Consider the following 6,578-nt stretch of genomic DNA (forward strand, 5'->3'; position numbering starts at 1 on the left):
TTTTTTGTACATGAAATATTTTTAATTTAAATTCATATTTGCAATAGTGTCTAAGTTAGTAACAACAGGACCAGTTTACATTTTACCTGGGTATTCACAGAACCCTTATAAACTGGAAAGAAATGTTGTATGGCGATTGTGCTCACATTTAATGATAGGGCTTTCCATATTCTGTGTTATATTCAGTTTCTAGTTATTCACCCCCGCTAAAATAATATTCACCAATTTACCTGTTGGTAGATATAGTTGCATAGTGCATTAAGAATCAAACGTTCACAATTCATCCTTCAATCAAGTAAGTTTTGCATCCAGTAACCATCCAAAATAGTTTTCCTTGTTGGACGAATTTGATAGTTATAATTTAGACGTTGAAGTTTAGTTTTTAGTGATTAGAATAGAAGTTCCAGTAAATGTTTTAAATAAAACAGCGAATTTTCCTGTTTGTAGATAGAGTTCATTTTACATTAAAAATCAGACATTCACATTTCATCTCTCAAACAAGTAAGTTTTGCTCCAGTAACCATCCAAAATAGTTTTCTTTGTTGGACGAATTTGATAGTTATAATTTAGACGTTGAAGTTTAGTTTTTAGTGGTTAGAATAGAAGTTCCAGTAAATGTTTTAAATAAAACGGCGAACTTTTATTCTTCATCGAAATCACGATCCAATTTAACTAGTTGCACAATATTAATTTGGCGTGCAACGTTTTTTTACACATATAAATCTACTTGTAGAATTTGTACAGTAATAATTATCTGTTTTTATTGTATTTTATGAAAGTCAATAAGAAATAGGCAAGATAAGTTGGTGGACACCTTCTTAGACATGAAGGGCTCGTCAGAGACATAATAGAAGCAGAAGCAGGAGTTAAGAGGAGTAGAGATAGACTTAGATTAGACTACAAATAATTAAGGATTTGAGATGTTCTAGTTTTACGAAAATGCGAAGATTAGGATAGGAAAAATTGGAGGTCAGAATTAATTACGTTTTGTCTTTGGTGGTGTATCTTGCATTTAATCATCATTAACATTCACTTATTTGGGAGTAGATGCACAATAAGCTTATAAGGCTTGGTGAATTCCGGAAAATAGACAGGTCAAATCACCATCCTGTACAATATGTCAGCAAGAAATCTCACTATTCATCAACAGATGGCGGATCATGTCTTGATTTGTAATTTTTAGCAGATTTTACTGAATTCGATAATTATCTATTGTTTAGAGAATGGTAAGAAAACCGGTCTTTTTTTTGAGTACTGAACAGTACTCAGCCTCGATAATGACCAACCGACTGGGGCGGTGGAAAATCGGCCTGGTGGAAACCCTATCCGTATTTCGACGAGTACTTTGTACCCTGTAGTTACAATATTGACATCACTAAAAGTATGTCTAACGATAAGCTTTTAATTCAATTGAAAGTTAGAAAAAATTCGATTTTTCAGGATATTGTAGATTTGACTTTCTGATGTAATAGTAACATAATATATTAGTATAAGTTACTTTGGTTTTTAATACTTCAATATTCTATACACCATGTCTGATCAGTATTCCTGAATATTTAAGGGGCAACATCTGGAGCCACTGTAGAGTGCATCTCGCCATAGCACCACAACGTAGAGGATGTAAGTGTACATAAAAAGTACCCTGGTTAACGAGCTGTCAATGATTGAGAACAGGTACCTGCGTTATCTTATGAGCTTTCGACGAAACACACATACCTATCCGTGACCTTTGCAAACAGTTAAGACGTAGACAAGTCAATTGTAATAATCTGCTATCGTTAACGTTCCATTGGCAAAGTATTACCACAGAATATAAAAATAATTTGAATGTGGAAATATCAAGCAAAAGCCAATGTATTCACATCCAAAATAGGAGGACATGATGGTCCTATATGGACGGTGCGATGGGAATGCAGCGGCAGTATCATTCGAATCGTCATTATTTCGGGAACAAATACATAAACGGTTGATAATAATACGTTCACAATGTTATGAGGTGTCGTTGAAAGCTGGCGCAGGTACTAGCACCTTTGCAACGAGCAATTCCACTTAAATTGTATTTTGAAAACTGCAAGTTCGGCCAACAGATAAAATAAAAAATTTTTATGACTTGTTTTATTGTTCCAATATGTTGATTTTCAAAAAAATGAGAAATAATATTTTGTTAACTTCCGATTAGCTTCCGTTATGAAAATGCGGAACCAGATGCAGAAGTAGATGTGAAAATGTATGCGGAACTTCCGTAATTGCGGAAGCAGTGGCAGAGGTCTGTTGTAACACTAATACATAATACTTACCTTCAAGTAAACGTCTTAATGTGTTTTTTTTTCAGTCACCGTGAAGTAATTCTAATGTATATCGGGAAGGAACGAACAATACAAACGAGATCGATTGTTTAATTTCAATATCTTTTCATTTATTAAAAAATTGATAGTTCGTAGCGAACTAGTTCTTTTTCATTGTAGGAACTAGTTCGTATCGTTCTTTATGTTGCTAATATTTACATTTCACAACGCGTTACTGTAATCAATAAAAAGGCAAACAAACAAATTCAAAGTGGTCAGTATTCTGTCAAAACTGCCAGACGCGCATTTGGATCTCATCAGCGCGTCGCGCCGCGAATACTGACCACTTTGAATTTGTTTGTTCGATTTTGGTAACGTGCCTATCACGTAGTGGTGAACTACACCGTGAATTCAGTTCAGCAGGTAGATATCTATCTATTAAAATGGACTTTGTTGAGCATATTGAATTCCTCTAAATGTAGCACTGTACTACAGATGGCGTTTACCGCGCCATTGTTGGTATTTTATTTAATAAAAAGGCAATACTAAATATTATTTATCAGGGAAATTTTATTGTTAATAACTGTTTTTACAAGTAATTTGAATATTTAATACACTTGAAGTACTAAAAAACTTATCAATATGTGGAAAAGAGACTACACAATTACAATTTGTGAAATTTTCATCAAATGCTTCGGCATTTCTAGCATATTTACCCATATAATTTAGATCCTTATCGAATATATCAATTTTACAGCTTTCGAAATTGTTTTGTATTTTACAAACAGCAAAATTTAAAGTAGTCCCATCTTCAGAGGTATACATTTTAATAAAGCAATAATTATCAATCATAACGAATTTCTCTTTCTGTTTGCCTTGAATGTCGAACATAATATTTTCATTTTCTTTACAATAAAACTGACCGTGACTTAAGCGAAAATGATCAAGAAAATCTCCTTTGCTTTTGAGCCAATTGCAGTGTGAAAGTACACACGGTATTGGTTTAAATCTGCAGTTATCTTCGTGCATCTTGGTTTGGAGCAAGGGGATGTCCTCATTACACCCATTATTGCCACATTTAAACGTATGTCTATACAATGCTGCACCAAGAGTGGTGTTATAAAAAGAGTTGTTTCCTGCATATGCATATCTTGAGCTACATTTTTCACAGTAAAACATTCCGTCTACATGAATAGACACAGGTCCTAATGTTAGAGGTTTTCCACATGAATTACAACGAAAACATTTCAGTTGGTTTGGAGTTTTTTGATCCATATTCCTTAAATAAAGAAATCTTCATGACTACTATAAGTTCACAAGGTGCGCTATTATTATAGATATATATTCCAGAAAATTAAAAATGGAAATCTCAAATCGATTAATCGTCGAATTGAGATTTCAAATATTAATGTGAAAATGAATTTTCCATTTATACCTACTATAAATTACTTCAAGTTAATGAGGAAAATTTGTTGCTTAGGGTAGTAGGGATATTAAGTAGAGGATAGAGCAGGATCGAGAGAACATCGACGGTGGGCACTGCGGAAAAAAAAGGTTAGAAGGGTTCAAAATATGGTGTTACAGACGAATGATGAAGATACCGTGGATAGAGAAGGTTAGAAATGAAGAGATATTAGAAAGAATAGAGGAACAGAGAGAGTTAGGAGGGGTAGGGGTAGACCTAGATTAGACCAGCTAGCAGCTATCCATCTATATAAATGAACCTTGTTGAACATATTGATCTCCACATAACATCAATGAAGTTCACTTTTTATTCTCTATAGCAGAGCCGGGCAAACTCGGCTCTTTTGACTCCCGAGTGCTCCTTAAGGTTAACCAAGTAGCTCCTCATTAATCCTGCGAGTGCGAGTGAGATGATTCTTTCCTTTTCTTATCCCTTCCATTTCGTAGGTGAGTCCCCTCTTCCATAGTCAAACCCAATAGTTTTGCGAACGTAGTAACGAAAATTTTCGTAGGTATTATTTAAGTTGCGAGAGTGGCTTCGCTCGTCTACGGGATGAAGGGGCTTGATAGGGGAGTGGAAGAGAGAAAAAAAAGACAAAACAAAATTATTAATTACTGCTTACTCTCTCGTACTCATTGAAGGGTATGGAGGGACTCAAACTAACCTCATGTAGCGGCTTCTGCGAAGTTAAACTTTGCCCGGCTCTGCTTTATAGATTACATCAAATTAATGACTACCTGGGGTACCCGGTTTTGCTCAGGGAGTTTATATGGGATTATATAGTAGTTGGAATAAAAGGATAAACTTTAAAATACAATGATTGTGATGTTCCCTAACGTTCTGGAATGTTGTGGAATACTCTCGAATGTTGTGGACTGTTCTAGAAATTTCTAGAGATTACCTTTTCGTTACAGAATTTTTTGGCTCTGTGCTCTGTTGTCTTTTCTTTATTTCATTGAGAACAAAGCTGAACTGCTGTCTCATGATGGTTTTATTGCTGCGTAACGTCGAGAATAAGTAAGAGACCATACGATGTACGTTTAGCACATTTTTTTTAAAAAAAAGTAAAAAAAAAAATAAAAAATCTAGATCCGTACTTAAAATTTTAATGTTAATGGTACTTCCGCTAAGACGAAACGTTGCATGCAAATTCTGAAGACACCGATGTATGGAGTTCCAAAAAGCTGCAATAAGAATGTAATATTCCAATAGATGTAATTATAAGTAAAATATTCTGACGATGAGTTAAAGAAATTTAAAATATTAATTTTTTCGATTATCTGACGAACCAAAAAAGATTTTAGCACTTTATTCAAAATTTTGATATTCTCGTCAGTTGCAAAATCAATTGCTTTATTTAAACTGTCTCATTATTATTATTAATAGAACACGCATCTTTATACCTCGATGACCTGCCCGCCCACCAGCATTGGGAATAAAACACCCAAAAGTTTTTTTTAAAGTTTTTTAGTTCCTTCTCGGAGCGGCATGGCCCAGAGGTTTAGACCATTGCTTAACATTCGGGAGGACGCCGGTTCGATTCCACGTCCTTCTGCCTTAGTCCAAGTTTTTCTGTGATTTCCTTGGAACGCTTAGACAAGTGCTGGGGCAGTAATATTCTACAGATAATCTTTCATTCTCTTCTGTCTTCATTTCGTCCGTCTCAACTTTCTCACTCGAACCACCACCCACCCATTTCCACGATTCCCGAAAGCAGGTTGAAGAGGGTTTTCCGCCTGACCTTCCGGCATAGTCCGGAGGGACTGCTCGCCCACCAGCATTACTGGCTGGTGGGAATGAAACACCCAAACGTTTTTTTTTTAAGTTTTTTAGTTCATTCACAGAGCGGCATAGCCTAGAGGTTTAGACCATTGCATTAGCATTCGGGAGTACGCCGGTTCGATTCCACGTCCGTCTGCCTTGGTCCAAGTTTTCCTGTGGTTTCCTTGGATCACTTAGGCAAATGCTGAGGCAGTAATATTCCACAGATAATCTTTCATTCCCTTCTGTCTTCATTTCATCCGTATCAACGTTCTCACTCGAACCACCACCCACCCATTCCCACGATTCCTGAAAGCAGGCTGAAGAGGGTCTTCCGCCCTACCTTCAGGCGTAGTCGGGAGGGATTGCCCGCCTACTAGCATTACTGGCTGGTGAGAATGAAACACCCAAAACTTTTTAAATTTTTTTAGTTCACAGTCTACTCTATAGGTCAAACCTATGTTAGTTTGTTCATTTGCAATCTTTAATGTGTAGTAATTAAAATAAATCAAGTGTAATAAAGGTTCTTGAAAACCGAACCAAAAAAATGTGTTAAAACAGTTATTTTAAAAACTCCACTCTGACATCGTACGTTTTAACTCTTCATTACCAAATGTTTCTATTCCCTCCTAAACTTTCTTTCTCTCTTTCGTTTTTTTTCGTATAGAAAGCTCAATTTAACCGCCATCGTATCTCTTACAGTTTAAGATATCTCCATGATATGCCTCAAATTTGAATTAGTCTGTACAAATGTAATATTTGTGAATTTACCGGTAAACCAATTAAGTATAATCTATTTTGAAACTAATTCAGTTTATGTATCTTTTCAATACATACTTAATGTTTTTTCTCTTTCAGTTTTGCCCTCCTAACAGCCCAATATCGTACGAAGACTATCTCACTACCTCTAATGTCTAATGTGCATTCATGTTTGATAAGGTAAGGTTTCTTTAATGATTCATTTTATCAGAATGGAATTGGGCGGACTTGCACTTTACAAAAGTTAAAATTAAAAATTACATTTCCCATCATGACCACTTTATATAAAAAATAAATTTTATTTTTTT

General features: G+C 35.2%; 1 long non-coding RNA gene across 2 annotated transcripts in view; it reads right to left on the minus strand.

Annotated features, from left to right (window-relative positions):
- Positions 1–2,831: 2,831 nt before the first annotated feature.
- LOC108738889 overlaps positions 2,832–6,578 on the minus strand; it is a 5,302-nt gene continuing 1,555 nt past the window's right edge. The window contains exons 2-3 of one of the 2 annotated variants that reach the window (XR_001938052.2): positions 4,652–4,934; positions 2,832–3,564 (exon numbers count right to left, since the gene is read on the minus strand). This is a non-coding gene — a long non-coding RNA (uncharacterized LOC108738889). Of the gene's footprint in view, positions 3,565–4,651; positions 5,318–6,578 lie in introns of those variants that run through there. The other variant, XR_001938051.2, reaches the window with a different exon arrangement.

This window comes from Agrilus planipennis, unplaced genomic scaffold (genome assembly GCF_000699045.2).
Source record: "Agrilus planipennis isolate EAB-ADULT unplaced genomic scaffold, Apla_2.0 scaffold210, whole genome shotgun sequence".
In the NCBI taxonomy this organism is placed as follows: domain Eukaryota; kingdom Metazoa; phylum Arthropoda; class Insecta; order Coleoptera; family Buprestidae; genus Agrilus; species Agrilus planipennis.